This window comes from Leptinotarsa decemlineata, unplaced genomic scaffold, assembly GCF_025532065.1.
Source record: "Leptinotarsa decemlineata unplaced genomic scaffold, Ldec_3_MD MMD2_tig00026330_RagTag_RagTag, whole genome shotgun sequence".
In the NCBI taxonomy this organism is placed as follows: domain Eukaryota; kingdom Metazoa; phylum Arthropoda; class Insecta; order Coleoptera; family Chrysomelidae; genus Leptinotarsa; species Leptinotarsa decemlineata.
This window is the reverse complement of record NW_027412690.1, coordinates 8399628-8419599: the sequence shown is the minus strand read 5'-3', so window position 1 is coordinate 8419599 and position 19972 is coordinate 8399628. Positions and strand designations below refer to the sequence as shown.

The window sequence follows — 19972 nt, the reverse complement described above, 5'->3', positions numbered from 1 at the left end:
TCTTTTTGGTTATCAAGTAAGGTCCTTGTCATGGTCTCTGCAACTTGGGACACAAACCTTTCCGACGTTGGGGTTGGTAGAGCCACACTGCATCGCCCTTCTTGAAGCTCACTGGCATTGATTTGTTGTCGAATCTTATCTTCATTCTGTCTCTGGATAGCTGTAATTTGGTCCTGGCAAATTCGTGTACAATTTCCAGTCTCTCCTTCAGGTCATTCATATACTCTGCATTCATATACCTTTTGAGATTCTTCAAAGGGACTGCCATACAATACATCTATCGGAAGCTTCAGTTCCGTACCAGTTAACAACATGGGTGGTGTATAACCTGTCGCGTCATGTTGGGAGCTCCTGTGTGCCAACAGAAAATGAGGAACCAATTTATCCCAGTCTCTTTGGTGTTCGGAGACAAACATCGAGAAGTAGTGCAAGAATGGCCAGCACCGAAGAGCAAGCACGACGTAAGAAGCTTCCATGGACTCTGTAGCTATTACCAGTGTTTCGTGAAGGACTTTGGAAAAGTCGCCAGACCTCTGTATAGCTTAACTGAAAAGAGAACAGCTTTTGTTTGGTCTCCAGACTACCAGCAAGCATTTGCTGCCCTGAAGAGACATTTGACCAGCGCACCGGTCCTGGCGTACCCAAAGGAGGAGGGCTTGTTTATACTGGACACGGATGCATCCCACTTCTGACACCAAATGTTACGTTTTCCCCGTGGCTTTACCAATAATTGACTACACTGTATAATCAAACTCAACTTCATTTCGCTGGAAATACAACAAACACTTCAACTAACGCGATATTACCAAGAATGAGGCGTCCTCATGCTCTCCTATATTTACATGATCAGGAACTGCTGATGTAGATGTGCGTTTCATCGAATATTCTGGAAAAACCTTAGAACCGTGCTGAATATGCTGAGTCATTTCCTGGGTAACTGCGTAATAATAATAATAATAATAATAACTTTATTCACAAAGTATACATATTAGAGTACAATTAAAACAAAATATGTGAACAAAGTGGTTTGGCGATAAGAGCAGAGCTCTTGTTTCGTTTGTCCATTCATTTTCATTGTTCCAATCTTATCCGTATTTTGACGGGACGGGCCGTGCTGTGCTGTGCCGGACAATGACGAAGTTCACCCTGGACACCTTAGCACATCAACAACCGATGCAAATGTTGAGAAAGTGAGGAAAATTGTTATGGAGAATCATCGTTCGTAACAACGGGAGTACCAATTCTGGCACTGCGACCGTTGCCACATCGCATTTGATAATATCTACCGCATTAGTAGACGAAACGTCGGACATAAGCAACTGCAGATCACGGCCAAAATACCCGGAAATTAGCTTTCACACTCTTATCTCCGGCTGTGAAAGTTTTTCTCCGATTTTTCCTTCAATTTTGAGTTTTTCAAACTGAATTACTAAAATAATCATTGATCCTTATTTTTTTTCCCTACTCATTACCTATTGAAAACTTCTATAGATGAATTCAATAATTATAAATATTATCTGGTTCAAATCAAAAATTTTCAATGATACTTTATATCAGCCAACTATTTTCACTTCCCTCGTACTTCAACTCTTTTGTTATCTATATGGAACACAAACCTCTTGTTCAGCCTGGCAAAATCGATATAATATCCCTCCCGTCGTTCTGACGAAAATAAACGATCTGAAAATCTATCAATTGAAATATTGTTTACTCGCTGTTTTCCGATGTTCGGGGCTGGGGAGAGATAGCTCATAATCATCGTTCTGGTTCAGAGGCGCGCGTGTAATATTTTCTGAAGAAGAATTGATGTGAATTATTTTCACGTGTAAGGTAGTCATTTGTTCCGTCGATTCTCCACCCGCAGTACTATGATAATAGTGTTACTACCACCATAATGACGTCAACAGAAGTTGATTTATACCGGTCCGAATTCCTCTCCCCCGCCACTTGACTTTGAAACGACCTTGTACCACGTCACAGGATCTTGACCAGGTAACATTCAGATGACTTTGGCTTTGACCTTCAATGACCTTAGGCTGCGTCATATGAAATTCATAAGTCATGTTGAAGGTCATTGAAAGTCACACTTTTCAAAGCGTACAAGAATGTGCCCGATGACAACGTAAGTTATCTCCCTGATTAAAACTTCTATCACATCCGCTAAAACGATGCACTATGATTCTGTATATAGATCTAGATGCAATGCAAGACAGGGATATCTCAAAGTTCCTTTTGCCTCTACATGGTGATCTTTTCACTTTCAAGTTCATTGTTCTCCTTTCTCTAATATGAGTCAGGTTAGGTCCAAAGTGAGTGGGTCTATTCGACTCTCCACCGCAACCCGCAAGGATTTATTGTGGCTTACACCTATTCACACTTGACCAAATAAACCCAGCTTTTTGAAGAAGCCGATACGTTTGTATGGTGAGTGGTCTTTCAGGTCAGATGGTAGAAGTACGGCTTTCGCGAACTCTGAAAACATGATTCGGTACCCAGCGGGGCAGGAACAAAGTATATGCTCCGCTGTTTCATCATTTTCCAAACAAAGGCGACACACACTGTCTTCCGATATTCTGAGTCTCTGCGCAAGATGAATCAAATGACAGTGACTTGTTAGACACTGTTCATCCCTACTGTAGTCCAACAACTGTTTGGTATCAAGCTTCGAAGCCTGTATAAACGTCTTGGAGTGAGCCAATTATGGAAGATTCTGCCAGATTCTTGCCATCCAGGTGTTCAATGTTTGTTTGGGAAAGCCTAAAGCGATGCCAATGACAGGTTCTGCGATAAAGCTGCTTGCTGCACCAGAGGTAATCTGTTAAGTCTTCCTATCGAGGAGAGTCGTTTTTGGTAATTTGCTACCAATCTAAACGTTGCTCGGTAGGAGCCAAGAGCTCCCAAAGCCTCTTGACGGTCCGAGAATATTTTCATTTACTTGTGTATGAGGTTGGATTCTTGCAATAATATGTTTTCAAAGTGTTGGCGGAAACAAATATCGTAATTCAATAGAACTGCTTAGAATTTTACCCTTTTGAGACGAAGGTGTCTAGTTGTCTATTTTTTTGACAAGTTAACATATATTTATTGGTAGTGCAGCAATATTGCGTGTTCATTTTTCATTCCACTATATTCGAAATATTGATCTGTTTAAGAACTTTGTGTATGTAGCATTTGGCCTTCATGATTTTCTGCGTTTAGAGCAATCACACCAACCATTTCTAACTAGTCTCGCAACAATATTCATAGTTTTTCTCTACTTCCATTATTATCATGCCTAATCCATTACATATGCTAACGGAAGTGTTTGCTACTTTTTCTAAATGGCTAAATGTTATAGCAAAGTACTATTCATTTCAATAAATAACTTGGCTTTGCATTTTTTCGCTAGCGATGACGTTTCGTGATCGAACGGCCAGATCATAGCATTATACACGTCCGTATCATCAGCAACTCTGCTATGGATTTTATATTATTCATTCTTAAAGAACAGGAACAGCTTGAGATTAACTACGCCTCTTTGAGGAACAACCGACTAAAAAGGAGTTGGCTCTGAAACATGATGTAAAGTACCAGAATATTAACCTTTGTGGTTCCTAATATTAGCTACAGGATTTTGTTGATCTTCTGGATCAGTTCTTCAGTGACTTTGGTAGGATATTCGTGTTCTAGTGCCCTTGTTCTAGTGTGTGGTAATTTAAATCCATTTATTGAGTTTTCTCATTTTCTTTCAGTGGACCTTTTTCTTTACTCTGGGATACTTGTACTTTTGCTTTATCATTAAGTTGAATCATTATGTAAAGTATAGCATCTGGGCAAGAAATGGTTTTTTAGGAACTTGATTAACACCGTTAAAGTCCAAGATATCTTGGGCTTCCTGGATGTATGTTAAAATTCTTCATTCAAGATCTAGAGGATTAGCTTTCCCTCTTCTTACTAGATTGGTGTTACTCACATTTTTTGCAGTGCAGCAATATTGCATGTTTTTTCTCGTTCTGTTCAGGAACTGTAAAGCTTTGTATTATTATGTATGTAGCATTTGGACTTCATGATTTTCTGCGTCCAGAGCAATCATACCAACTAATCTCGTTACAATATTTATATCCTCTCCCTATTTCTATATTTCTCATAACTATTACACAAGAGCTAAAGAACAATTGAAACCCTCCTCATCTCCTTCCGTATGTATGCGCCCCTGTACTGCTATTTTTGCACTGTCGCTGTCAATGACGTTTCGAGGTCGAACGGCCAGACGAAAGCACAATACACGTGCGTTTCCCGAGGTAGCTTTGGAGAGCTTTTGAGAGCTTTCGCCGTTTGCTATTTATTCGACAATTTATGTAATGGGTAGGTAATCTTCTTGATAGAAATAGGATTGGCGCAGATGATGCCGATTGATGATCCAGCAGTGATGAGTTTGTGAGTGATGTTGTGTCGTTTCGGTTTCTCTAGTACGTTTCTTGGAAAATACAAGGGTTTATAAAATTATATTGGATTGAATGATGAAAATATACAGTTCAGTCGCAAATAGCCCCCCATCTAAACTTCTGAACGGAATAAGATATCAAGGTCGAAAAAAAATTAAAAATCTAAGAGAGAATATTTTTTCCAAATGAAAAGAGGGGGTCTTCAAATGGAAAGGGGGATCTCGCTTGATAGTTAATTCAATTCTCTATCCGAAACTTTTTTGGGAAATCGGATTAGCCGTTAACAAGTTATTAGCAGTCTCGTATTCGTTCAAAGAATGTGCAAAACATGTTGAAATGTTCATTCACTACTTGAAAATGATTTCTTACATAATGAAATGTTTCCGGGGTAATTTCGTTAGGAGAACCTCCAATTCTGACCATCAACTTTGGAATAGTTCAGATTTCACAAATCTTCACAAAAATCTGAAAGCGTCTCATATCAGGTGATCCAGCAGGTCATTCTGAGGGACCACATTCGCTTATACACCGACTTGGATAATTGTCATCTAGCCACTTTCAGATCTGACCAGGCTGAAACATAATATCAGTTGAAAACTCATTTGGATTTGTCAATTATCCAAACCGACAAACAGATCAGAATGTTCCTCAAAAGAGCCCACCAGATCACCTGATACGATTCTTCTAGATGTTGGGGAGATACATGACATCTCAAGTGTGCGATACACAATTGCAGTTAAGAAAAGAGGGAATATTTATGTCTGCACTGTACTCGATATTGATGTATTTCTATTATATACCTTATCTATGGAATCATAAGAAAATATTTACATCCTACACAACTTCACTGTTTAAGAACTCTTTCATTTGAAGAACAAAATCAAAAACATGAAAAATAGAGATGAAGGTCCTAAAAATATGAGCGATAGCTCATTCGATTCGGAATCACCTCTAGAAAAATGTTTTCAAAGGATTTTGGTGCAGGTAAAAAATTGCAATTTTCATTAACAAAATGAGATTTTAAACAAATCGTGTTTAGTTTTTCGTTAATAACTCAAAAAATATAATTATTCAAGCAATTTTGAAAAAAGCTCGTTAAGGAGGAGGAAATTTCCGATAAAAAAGTTTAGACTTCCAAAACTCTATCTCCATTATTTATAATTTTAATTTGACGTTGAAAATAGCGTTCCCCGCGACTGTTACGGCAAACGCGCGTTGCCGATAAAGAGAGTTTATCAAAAGAAATAATTTTTTTATAACATAAAATATTTTAAAAATTAGAAAAAAATCTAGTATCTTCTTACACTTGAATGAATCGAGTCCCGTAGAAAAAAAAGTTTTATCACCATTTTTCAAAAAGTTATTCAATTGTTAACTAACAAATAATTGGTCTATGAATTTTAAACTTCGTGGAGCCCTTTTGATATATATACTTCATACGATCCTGCGATAAAAGTTCATGAAAATTTATTAATTTGTTAATTATGATTTTTTTAATTGAATTTTTTGATAAAATTTTTTTTCAATTGATATTTAGCTGTCTGTTTTCACATTAAACAATGACAGTTATTAATATAGGATATGAATTTTTTACCTAATTTGTTTCAAACAAATAGAGAAATTCAATATTTTTGAAAATTTTTTTGCTATTTTGTTGTCTAGAGATAATTTTGATAAAAAAAATGTTTAATTGTTCAAAATTAATTTTTTTATATTTCGATTGTTTAAATAATTAGTTGAGAAATAATTTTGCTTTCAAAAATCATAATTTACACTTTTAAATAGTTAGGCAAAAAAAAAGATTTCATTTATCATTCAATTGTTTATTAGTTTAACAATTTGTTATATATATCAGCGGCAGCTGATTAACGGAAAAACAGATTTTAGACAGATTTTAGATTTATATATATATATATATATATATATATATATATATATATATATATATATATATATATATATATATATATATATATATATTAAACTAATAAACAATTGAATAATAAAAAAATTTTTTTTGACAAACTATTCAAAAGTGTAAATTATGATTTTTAAAAGCAAAATTATGTCTTAACTAATTATTTAAACAATCGAAATATAAAAAAACGATTTTTTACTAGACAAAAAAATAGCAAAAAATTTTTTTTTAAAATATTGAATTTCTCTATTTGTTTAAAACAATTTAATAAACAAATTACATGAAAAATTCATATCCTATGTTAGTAACTGCCATTGTTCAATGTGAAAACAGACAAAGCTAAATATCAATTAAAAAAAAATTATCAACAATTTTTAGATATTTTATTTTGCAATATTTATAAAAAATTACAAAATTTTTATGAACTTTCATCGCAGGATCGTATGAAGTATATATATATCAAAAAGGCTCCACGAAGTTAAAAATTTATTGGCCAATTTTATCTATATCTTTTATACAATTATTTATGCCAACGGAGATTGGGAAAAAATTTGTTAGTTAACAATTGAATAACTTTTTGAAAAATGGTGATAAAACTTTTTTTCTACGGGACTCGATTCATTCAAGTGTTAAGAAGATACCAGTTTTTTTTCAAATTTTCAAAACGATAATTTATGTTATAAAAAATTTTCTTTTGATAAACTCTCTTTAGCGGCAGCGCGCTTATGCCGTAACAGCCGCGCGGAACCCTATTTTCAACGTCAAATTAAAATTATAAATAATGGAGATAGAGTTTCGGGACTCTGGATTTTTTTATCGGAAATTTCTTCCTCTTTGACGAGCTTTTTTCAAAATTGCTCAAATATTAATATTTTTTGAGTTATTAACGAAAAACTTAATATCATTTTTTTTAATCTCATTTTGTTAATAACAATTGCAATTTTGTACCTGCACCAAAATCCTTCAAAAACCTTTTTCTAGAGGTGATTCCGAATCGAATGAGCTATCGCTCATATTTTTAGGACCTTTATCTCTATTTTTCATGTTTTTGAACTTGTTGATTAGACTATGCGTTTTTGTGGAATAAACATCCTGAGAATTTTTTTTCAAATTAATTAAATTTCCAGCCAGCTTGTACCAAAAAAATCCCTGATGATTTTTTATAAATTCGATTTAAATTAATTTCGAGCAATGCCTACAAAAATTGTGTTTTTTGTCAAACCTTTTTGTCATTATGCACACTATGATTTTCAACTGAAATTTTGATTGTGTTTGTTACGCTATGTGACTCAAACCTATAAATCAAAAATATAAAACTGAGCAAATATTTGAGAGTGGGTCAAAGGAAGGACCTTGAGGAATTCCACAAATATCTCTCTTACTCATAATAACTTCGTCTAACGGGCATCAAATTATAATCAGAGCCTTGAAATCGATTTATAACCAATATGTTCATAATTTATTAGATATCAGAGTTGACGGATTTTGATTAACTGATAATGGTTCATGTAAATATGAACAGTCACACTCGATAACAAAATGACAGCTCATATCGAATTTCGACATCGAAAACTGCAATGTCACCGGTAATAAAAAACCTTGACTCATTTCCTGCATTCAATTGTTACGTTATTAAAATCGCTTTTCGTAATGGCGCCGTGAAAGTCCAACTTGTTTTGTTTGGGTCTGTATTACTCACACTTTTTACCGTCTCACTGTCTCTCTCTTCAGAAAGAGACGTAGCACTGTGCTTGTTAAACGCCTAATCATCGGCGGCTACTATATAATCACTGTTGCCAACCCAATAAAGTTGTTTTGCGTGAGATCGATTTCAAAAATCACAGAATCCGATCTGAAAGCGAGATACTTGAATTCTTAGAAACAATGGACGCATACACGAATCAGAGCTAGAGAAAAAATAAATATTAGGAAATGTAGTGCAGTGAATACATCAACAAAAAATCATGATCATGATCATGTGTACGTGCTAGAAATCGCTCGTTAAAAGGTACGACCTCGTTAATCCTTAGTTCGTATAAGTTTATATTTCTGAGAGTTGTCTTTTGTAGGATGGTGACAGCTGTTTACCGTAACTCAACAATTGTCAGAATTCAACATCTGCACATAATAAATCTAGGCAAAAATTGCTCTTCCAACCAGTAACAGCTCACTTATATTAATACAAAATATTTTGCTGTCAAACTTGAAGAAAAAAGAAGGGGGTAAAGGAAGAAAACCAGGAAATAGATGCGAAAAACGAATAGATGAAAATTTAATCCCATACATGTGAAAAGTCATGCCATAAACATAAGAGAAATTCAATATAATAATATATTGATAATTTTGGTATCTTCTACATATTTATGGTAAATGACTATTAAGTATAGTTATCAACTGATCAATATTATAAAAGAAGAGTAGCAAATTGGAATTATTTGGGCCTAAATTTAAACCTCAAATTGGGAGTGGGGCATGTGTATTCTTTTGTCGACTCAAGTGTTGGGATTTCACGGCCAACGTCAAGCAGATTGTTTCCTATTTTTGTATTTTTTAATCATCAGGTCTGCAAGTTTCTGGTCCTAACGTTAGTCTGCAACTAAGACATTATCAAAGGCAGCAATGCCTCATTGCCTGTGGCATTGTCGTTGGACCTACATAAACCTACAGACCACTGTTAGTGAACCCGAAAATAGTAAATAATTTGTTATACCAAATGATATTTGTGCTGCTGTTTTGTTTTACCTTCTGTCTTTGTCACTTTTCTGCAAAGGTATAGAAAGGCCATTTTTTTCAAGAAAAATGTATAGCTTGATCGATCGGTATTTAGTATAGTCGAAGTAACCTGTACTGTGATTTGTTAAAGCTATCGGCATCTCAAGGACCAAAAAAACCAATACAGAGAAATAATTCCGTTGCCAACTAGTCCACGTGGACTAAAGAATTAGCAGTTCGGATTGGATAATTTTTACTAACCGAGTTTTATGATTGGCTGACGAGTCATAAAATTGAATTTGAAGTCATGTTACGATGACGAATAGAATGTGGGGATGAGTATCGCCGTTGTGTCGGATCGGTAATTAGCACACAGAACATAAATGACTACAGCTTGTCAACTATAGCTGGAGCTTTTTGAATTCCGTTATGGACTCGTCCACTAGATGGCATTCGTTAGAAGCCTATGAGAGCGAGAGAGAGATCATTCTCAAGTCTCTTCCTAGATTTGACAAGCTGTAGAAGAAATTGTTTGTTCGATCTGGTAGGATCCGATTGGTTCTGAGTCACTCTGAGAGGAATTGACCTGCTGAGTCAAAGCGGTAGAGTGTAAAATGCGCAGAAAATCCACAAAAATCAGAAAGCACAACAATCGTTGAAGATACTGAAAATGACGGTTTTTGCACCTTGTTGGCAACACTGCAGATAATTTTATCTAGCGGTTGTTGACCTTCTTGTTGTTTCTTCTTTCTTGGGCGCTCGCTCTCTTGGTTTATAGATTATACCGTTACACCTGTTACACCTGGTTTTGGTGACCGCGGTTTGTACGGTCAATAACGGCGATGTTGGATTGTTTTCTCGGCCTGTCATTTGTTGAAAGACGAGGTGCCTATAAATAATTTCATTTCGGATGGAAATATCCGACTTCGCTTTGACCTTGAGGAAGAAAGAGAAAATCCTTAATAATTCCTTCCTAGTTTTTAATAGACGCCAGTATAGAATATTCACTTCTAAATCTCAAAATCACTGATATGAAGTCGTGTTAGCCCGGCAAACAGAACATTAGGAGTGTATAAATATGCAAAGTGTGAATAAAATACAGGAAAGAACTTCTGCCGTCGTTTTTCGGATGACTAACAAGAAAACGCATTAAGAGCAAATGTACACCATATTTATGCTGTCTGCTATATGTAAAGGAAAATATACGGGGAGATAGTTGAACCGAACTCCAGCAATTGCTGTATCGAAGCTCTGTATTCACTAAAACATTATTGAATAAATACATAGAGAATAAACCAGTCAGAACTAAGGTATAATGTGTAATAATGACGCGAATCAGGACTTGAAGGGGACTTAAAACCAGTGAAAACAGAAGTAATGACCTTTTGAAATAATACTGTCATCAATGTCAATACGCTTCATAACTTCATTCGTACAAAGTGTGTCGTATTAGAAGCATATAAACTTCGAGGTCAAAATTTTCGGTACAGCAGTAATTCTGGTTTGCGTTTATTTTCTACAAACCTACCATATTTTTATAGTGTACTGATTATTACCACTTCAATGACTCATGGGTTGGTACAGTTTGTTTGTTAATGAGTTACATGAGCAACAGAACACAACGAGAAACAAAACACGAAAAAAAATTACAGGGCAACCTCGAGGAACTAACGCTGAGTTTTTTCTCGATCAGCGAGGATACTCTAGAACGAGTTTAGTTCTCGGTGGAAACCCCAAAAATAAGAAATAGTTCTCGGCCGAAATCCCAGAACAGAATGAATTGCCTCGGCTCAAAAAATGTGTTCAAAGTAACCCTCGAAGAATCATCACTGATTATGGTCGGGGTCATAAATATAGTCCAGAAAGGTCAACCACTTGGGCTCGCATTCCTTGCCTTAATGAAAATGATAAGTAAATAATAAAATAAAAGAATCAATATAAAAACCCAAGCAGATGGATATTTTGGACGATTGCGCGACAATACAGTTATCAAAAGTTAATTTCCTAACAAAAATGTACAATACAAAATAATAAATATAGTTTAAAAAAACTAAAAAACACGCTTTGGAAGAACATTGAACTAAAAAGTTGAAATTTTTTTTTTTAAATAAGCTTAAAACAATAACGAACGATGTTCTTCAAAAGCGTGTTTTTCAGTTTTTTTAAACTATATTTATTTTTCACTTTTTAGTCCGATTTATTGTCAAAAATACTTTTTTTTTCAAGTTCTAGTCACTAGTATTATAAATCTTCAACAGACGGCCCACGAAGACGGCGTAAAATTCCTCTCAAACAACATAATAAAGTTTGAGCATTGGTTTGAGGTCTTACTTAGTAAGTCTCCAACACAGGGCGGACAGTTGTAAAATTTGTTTCGAAGTAAAGAGAAAATTTGCAGCAATAATTTCAAAAAACAATTCAGTCTTGATGTTCTGATTTGAAATTTCATTCAAAATATTAATGGACTAAAAATATTTTTCCAGTGAATAATTTTATTTTTCAAATCAATCTTTTGATTTGATATGTATGTCAAGCGCCTTAATTCTAATTTTTCGATTTTTTGAAATATTTGAGTAACTGAATTTTTTTAGTGTACAATTTACGATAAAGTTTTCATTGTTGAAATCCATATTCTGGTTTGCTTTCAAATAATCGAATTAGATTTTAAAATGTATCTTCCGTTTCGTTCAAAACTTTTTTCTGTTCTGAATCACGGGTAATTGTAAATATTTTAATATTTCATCTGTAGTACAAAATTTCGCCCAACACTTATAATTCTTAAAATATGTTTTTGATTTTGATTTTCTTATGAAAAACCCATCAAGTAGGTTACGTATAGCGCCATCTGCCCGCGAATAGTTCAAGCGAAGATGATTCTTACTGTTATTTTCTATCCATTCACTTTTATATTTATATGCTTTTTAGTTTTTATATTCTCATACTTACATTTATGTGTTGCATGAGAATATTCATTATTATTATTTATTTTGATATGTAGCATATATATTATCACTTTCTGACTACTTTTTCACCCCAAAATGCTGAAATCACCAAATGTTCAAATATTACTTTCAATTTGTATAACTTATATTCTTTAAAATAATAACACTTTGACAATAATATTTTATCTTCGACAACATCTTTCAAGTTGTGTATCTTATATTTCTTAGAATAGTAACAATGAGATTTCATCTTCAACAATAAAGTATATTTTGATTTGATTTGATTGCAATAATTGATAGTTACGTACAGCGACATCTGTTAGCAAATAGATCGAGCAATAATTGATAGTTACGTACAGCGAATAGATCAAGAAATATCAATTAGGTTCCGAACAGCGCCATCTGCCCGCGAATAGATCAAGCAATAATGTCGATAATTCTGCCAATACAGATCCCGATCTTGAGAGTTACACACAAACATGCATACAAACAATCATACATACATACATACATACATACATACAAGTGAAGCTAATATAAAGCGTGTAAAAATCAATAATGAAATGAAATGTTTCTAAACTAAGAAGTTGTAGAAGAAATCCTACATATCAAAAAAATGTTTTAGACTGTTCATTCATCATAAAATTGCTTTGGAACTTTATTCATTTCTAAGGGCCAATGTATTCAAAATTTAGCGTTAGGTACTATTTTCAACATGTTTGTTCAAAATTATACATTTTTCAGTATTGGTTGATGATGGATGATTTTCTAACTAATAGTATTGGTTAGAAAAGGGGAAAAAACAATTTTTTATTCACAATGTGGAATCTTATAGTTTACAAATGATCTTTCATATTCAGTCTCAACACACAAAATCATCTCGATTTGACTAATGCGACTAAGTGCGCTTATACTTAGCTCAAATACATTTTGAGTATTATATACTTTTCTTTGGCACTTTTACCTTTCTCACACAGTTCAGAACAAAGATGGAATAATTAGGAGCTTTTTTCGTAGTTCCGAGTAGTCAGAGAAAAAAATGAGTCATATTTTTTGAGAAAAATGAAAATTCGCCTCATTTTCTGAACGTACCTTGATCACTCTGTCTCTGGCCCTTTTCTAAAAATCAAAGCTGACCATTTATTTGGGTTGAAGTTTCAACAGTGATTTCTTGATATTTCTACATCAACATCGTTATTATATAGTATAGAAGATGATAAATGTAGATGGGATTTTCTCAGATTTTTCATAGAACATCTAATAAAATAATAATCAATAATTTTATGTCGAACTTCAAAAGCTTTCACTATTAAAAGGAAAAAATATAACAATTTTTCCTAATGAGTTCTAAAGAATTTGAGGTTATTCAGCAAAGTTTGAAGAACATATTATTGAATTACCTCTATTTCTTCAGATCCACAAAAAAGTATGTAAATTGGAATACCGCTTAATAGTTATGGTATTTTAGATATTCCTACAGATCCTCTAATGAAATAAAAATCAAAAATTTCAAAACTCGCATAACCTAAATCCCAAAAATTTAATCTGTGTCATTAAAATCACAATTTGTATTTTGATTGCTCACCTGTTCAACAACCCCAAAAGCTTCAACCCCAATTCATATAATAATAAAATTTACAAATAACGACCTTCCTCTAGAAGAACACCCTCAACATAATTCTTAATCTCCCGAGAATAAGAAGGGCCTATTAAATCACAACATTTAAACTGTACATCCATCCCATTAGAGGGGAACGTCGGTGATTTTTCAAATTGTGACAAGGGTCAAGGCCCTATTTATCCCAGCAGGTAGAATCTCTACGGACCCAGAAAAACATTCGAAAGGCGTATAGATATGTAATTCGGTCTAGAGTGGACTTTTTTCTGTTGATTTTTTTGTGAGCTGGTTTATTTATGTCTAACATATGATACATTTGTGAGTACGTTTATCAGTAGATCGTCATATGGGACTGAATAAATTTATTAGAGCTATAAAATGTATACAAAAAAATTTAGTAAACATCACACAATGAAACTTTTTTGGGAAACAAAGATTTTGGCTTTCTACTCCTCCATCTTTGTACAAAAATTATGTTTTGATCTAATATTGTTGTACTTCCATAGCCACTTTTACATGTTTCACTTAGGTTGTATAATCTTTCATTATAATAATTTATTTATTTATTTATTCAATTATTTGTAATACAATACTCTACAGGACATAGCCCAATTACAGAGCAGGAAATAACAGAATATAATAAATACATCACAAACAAGTGACTGTAAAGTCTACAAACACTATAAACAAGTGACTAGATAGACTACACATTTTATATTTATTATAGGTGACAATAAACAGTGACACCTACGGCCTTTTACTTCGACAATTGCGGAACTAGCCAAACGTCACACCCATGTTCAATCCCTAAAGAGATGGGATGGAATCAAAGGATGCAATCTTGCCAGGATCGCCCTGGGCGACCCTGTGAAGCTGGCGCCGAAACAATATCTGGCGATGACCAGGAAAAATCTACGTTTAACAGTAGGATTTCTGACTGGCCACTGTCAACTAAGGAAACACCCCCATAATATGGGGCTAGTGGACACACCTCTATGCAGGATGTGTGAAAGGAAGATGAAACTGTTAGGCATGTCCTATGTGAGTGTCTGGAGTTATCGTCAATAAGAGAGTGTGTGTTCGGCGAGTCTTGGCCTACACCTGCCGATATAAAGGAGATGTCTCCTAATGACCTGTCCAGCTTCCTGGATAGGAAAGAATGGACGATGGCCTAGGAGGACAACTCCTCGGGAGGATGTACATTGGGTCACATGTGGCCTAGGTGCTGTGAGCCTACACTCACCCTTCCTAGTCTACAGATACAGAAGATCACATTGTGAAATTAATTTAAGACTAGTAGATAAGGCAACATTGTGAAATTAATTCAAGACACTTAAGACGCAGGAAAAGGTTTTTATGGTATGAAAAAGGATAACATTGTATGTATATGTAGTTTGATCTTTCTCTTGAAGATGATCACTTGGTATTCGAAACACGTGTCGAGGTGTTAAATTGAAATAACGGTTTGGTGTCAGGATAAAATTCCTGTAACATTTGAATTTTTGTTTGTTTTTCAAATGATAATGATAATTTCTTCAACAATTATTTATTTCATATTGCTGTGAGATGTAATGGTGGATTTTGTGAAAATGTATCAATATGAATCATTTTTTATTTCAATTTTTGTATTTTTATATAGTAATATCGTCATCGATTTCATATTCACAGTTACATTTACATGTTTTAACCTAGATCGTGTAATTTTTCATTATAATAATCTCCTTATGATGTACTTAAGAAATTAATTTATCATCCACCACATCCGTTAAGAATTTCCATTCACGTCATCCAATTTTTAATAAACAGTAATTACTTTTTTTGGTGGACCCAAAAGATCAGCTTTCATACCTCTCTCTCATTTTATGAGAGGGATGTACGTCAGAGAAATATCAAGAGAACTTCTATAAGTGCTGACTAACAAGTAAAACGTTTTTAACACTTCACTAGCTGTCTAGATGCATGACTAATCACCTGTGTGTTTGCTTCAGGCACTCCAGTGGAAGTGACTCACTTTTTACAACCTCGCTTTTGATTGCATTACTTGGTTACCTTTTTTTGTTCGGAACGTGAATTCTCAAAACTTTCGAGCCGTTTCAATAGTTTTATTGTTTTTAATCCAATAACTTCAGGTATAACGTCTTGTTGAAGTATAGATAGATTTTTTTTTGTTTGGGGTTAGTACTGGAAATTATCCATTTGTTACAGGATTATATATCGATATTCTGTATCTGTATTGTTTATTCATGACTTTCCTAACTGAATTTTTGCATGGGGTCCCCCAAAAACTAACCGGAGACAAGTTTTTTTTATCGCGCGCGTATGTTGATATTTTCTGGATTATCTGAAATTGAACTGAATTAGTATCTGGCTAAGAAATGTTTATACTTACCGGAGTCGCCTGATGGCGACTCTCGGGAGTGTTCTTTGATTCTGTTTAGTCGGTCTTCTGTATTTGTCCCTCTCTCTGAAGCTGGGGTCGTCCCTGTTTAACGCATCGTGTAGATCGCGTAGCGCTGGGTTGTTGTGCGATCTGAGAACACGCTTTCTGCGTGTTCTCTCATATACCCATCCACATATTGCATCTTCAGGTCTAAGTCTCGGTATATATATATCTATTGGGGGTATACCTCGGAGCGGCGGCCCTTACGCACGCGTTCATAAAGCTTTGAATCTGATTTCTGTGCGCACTGGCCCCAGGCAGTGCAAGCATACAGTATTATGGGCATGAGAACTGTTCTTATCATCAGCAACTTTACTTTCAGCCCCATGTTGCTTCTGTGGCCTATTATTGGTGCTAGGCGTTGCCTGGCTGATCTCGCCATTCCGATTCTCTCCCGTACGTGAGACCTGAATGTTAGTTTCCTGTCTAGGGTGACCCCCAGGTTAAAGTTGTTCTCCGACTTGGGTACGTCTGCTGTGTATAGCAAGAAGAGGTGTTATTACTGAATGGTGCTGACTGTATAAAAGTCCTCGGACATCAGTACCGCCCTTTACGGTGTACCCCTACCTGGCTAGGGTGAGATGGATGAAAAAATTGTTCATCTAATAACGGGGGACATGAGGGCTTCATTCGACAGAGTGTCGGGCCTTCTAAATCAGGAGGGGTCGTCTACAGCATAATCCATAGCTTCCCCAGCTAACGGGACTTCTTAGTTCTTAGTTCTGCCATGTTAATTATAGTACTGATTTTCCGCGCACTCTCTGTAATGGCGTGTTCGCACGGACTTCTCGCGCGATTTGGGTGACATGGCTTCGTGCTGTGTGCCAGATCTTTGGTAGATTTGTTCTCAATTCCTTTCTGTTGAAGTTCTCTCGGTCTTTGTGTATTTCTTTCGCTTCTAAATAAATTATTGTTGAATAATGATTCGACTCTGCTAGCCTCTCAGTATTTTCCAAAAGGATGTTGTGTTATTCCCCGTCGGGCAGTGCAGATTTCGCGGTCTCTGATCGAATTCACCTTATTTTTTCAACAGAACTCGTATACCAAGTCATGTAGGATCCTTTTTTTTTTCTATAAAACATCATCTACTGTGCTTCGATTCCGAGAAGTTCCATAATCGTTTTATAACAATGTTCGATCGACGTTAAAAAAAAACAAACCAAACGTTCTCTATCTAGTGGCTCGCGGCGTTACCAAAACAAATTAAAAATCGGGATCAATCATTTCGGCGAGCGAGCAATTTTCAAACAATAACATACAATCGAGCGGACGTAATAATTAAGCGAGGGCGCCGGCAGAGCGTATACAAAGCGTTTTCTATTTCGAGCGCGATAAATTGTTGTTGATAATTAATTATAGCCCATGAGCCAGCAGGAAAAATGATTATTGGTTGGGTTCAAACACATGCACAGATTGTTCAAGAAAAGGTGGTTTTTCCGAAGATATGCCATGGAGAAGAAGAAGATATGAATATGGAGTTGAAATGAAATTGTGAACTTTATTTCGTATTTGAATTCATGACCGAATCATTGTAAAAATACTCAATTCTCCACTCTTTCGTTCCGCTCGTTCCATCATTCCAACTTATGTGAGTAAAATATTATTATTATTATTATTAGATACTAGTTGTTGCCTACAATGTATGTATTCACGGTTTTTACTTTTTCACGTCTAAACAGCTTTCAAATGTAAGCTGGTATATGTTAGGAATCACACGTTAACTGGTAAGATCTCGTTAATCCTTAGCTCGCACAAGTTTCGACTTCTGAGGGTTGTCGTTCGTAGGGGTGCGACAGCTGTTTAACGGAAAAACAGATTTTTTGAACAGTTCATTTGTAGAATAGAATATCGAGAAAATTTCAGTACTATACTTTTTGGTTCATTAAATAGTGCGTGTGGAAACTGCAAAACAAAACTGACGTTTTGGCTTCCTACTTTTCCATCCTCATACAAAAAATTTATAAGAAAGGAAGAAAACAAATAATTTAAAAAAAACTTTTCGCAAAGATGTGTAGATCATGCAACTTGTGAATCGGCAACGTGCCGACACAAACTAGAAGAAAAAACCTTTTCCAAACAACTACTTTCATATAAACATTGAATTACACGAAAGAAAAATAACTTTCGAAACAACTTCCCCAAAAATAAATCTCTCCTGAGAATATAACCCTTTCAATTTAAAAAGTAGAGTCAGGAATATGTGGATAACGAAAGTACAAAGTAGAATAAAATTTGATTGCTCAAAAACTTCCCCAAAAATAAATCTCTCCTGAGAATATAACCCTTTCAATTTAAAAACAAGAGTCATGAATATGTGGATAACGAAAGTACAAAGTAGAATAAAATTTGATTGCTCAAAAACGTCCATTCTTATTTCTCGAGAACCTATCCATTAAAATGCAGTAAAAAATAACGTTATACAGGGAATGAAAATAACTTTCAATCAGTGTATCTACCCCCTCTCCAGTTTAGAAAAGTATGATGTGGCTCTGAAGTGTAGGGAATAAGGTCAAGAAGACACACTACAGCAGTCGTGCACCACCGTTTTTGACTACAAATATATTCACAAAAAATGAAGGTGAACTGTTTTCGATGTGGCACCTTATATATTTATACACAGTTTTTCAGTATCCAATAATGTCACTATTTTTTGAATGTGAAGGCCATCGATTCTTCAGAGGTTTGAACATCCTGAGTTTTTATCTTACCTATACCACAAATAACGTTTATAATGTGAGTGGTATATCTGTTCTCTACACTTTTTCATAATGTCATAATGTCATAATAATGTAATCATTCTAACAGGTAGTTCATATAAAAGTTGTTGTCATCATCCTAACACTAATGAAACAGCAATAAAAGCAAAAAGTTATATACCGTTGAATTTCTAAATCAAGATTATTAAATGGGTACTCAATAACCAGAGAGAATTGAATAAATTTTCAGCTGAATGAATTTTCCATTGAAAAAGTTGTAATATCAGTTACTTATCCTCTTTTCTTTGTTGATGATCATTTATATTTGAATAGTTAATGAAAGTGTATGTATGTATCAAGCACTATATGTACTATATGTGCTTAATATGTGTGGAAGAATACATATGCTATATGTATTCTTCCACACAGAAAAATATAAAAGTGTCTAATCTGGCCTGCCAGAATCCCATTTTAGCATAGAGTAGAAATTTATTTATACTGAACAACACAGAATGGTTTCCACTTACATGATGCACAGTTTTTTTAAAGTTCCTTACATATAGTATTCATTTAGTACCATTGATACAGTTGAAATCGTTATAAAATATAACAATATAAAACAATAAATAATATATGGATCGTAAAAAAATTCAGACACATTTGAGCATTTGAAGGAGTTGTCCCTCTGTAATACTGAATACAGTTCCTCACCATTTTATTAACGGTTTCGAGACATTGTTGAAGAGGAGACAAATTGTTTGAGACACGTCAATTTTCTAAGAATGTTAAAAACAAAAATCACTTCCGAGGACTCACGGCGGTCATTCAATGGTTGCATATGAAATTATTGTAATTGGCTAGTATACGATATAAATAAAAGTCAGACAGTGTGCTTTCTGTAAAAGAGTGTTCTGGACTTTCTGGACTTTTTTTATAGTATCAGAATATAAAAAAGTCTTTGGATTCCTAATGACACAACCATATTCCAGCTTATAAGGAATAACGAAGTTCAATAGTAACAAACAAGTATCGTGATTGAATTCACGACTGGATCTTAAGACAAAGCTCATTTTTGTATAACATTCAGATACTAAGTATTCAATGTTCCGAGAGAAACTGAACACACCAGTAAAAAAGATCCCGAGATCTTTCGTCTCCATGATTCTCTTTAAATTAGTGTGATTAATGAAACAGTCCTTGAAAGTGGGTGACTTCTTTCGTG

At 34.6% G+C, this 19972-nt stretch overlaps 1 protein-coding gene across 1 annotated transcript in view; it reads left to right on the top strand.

Annotated features, from left to right (window-relative positions):
* The window catches only part of LOC111511070 (Lysine demethylase 3), a 701967-nt gene that overhangs the window by 200203 nt on the left and 481792 nt on the right, over positions 1-19972 (top strand). The window lies entirely within an intron of this gene.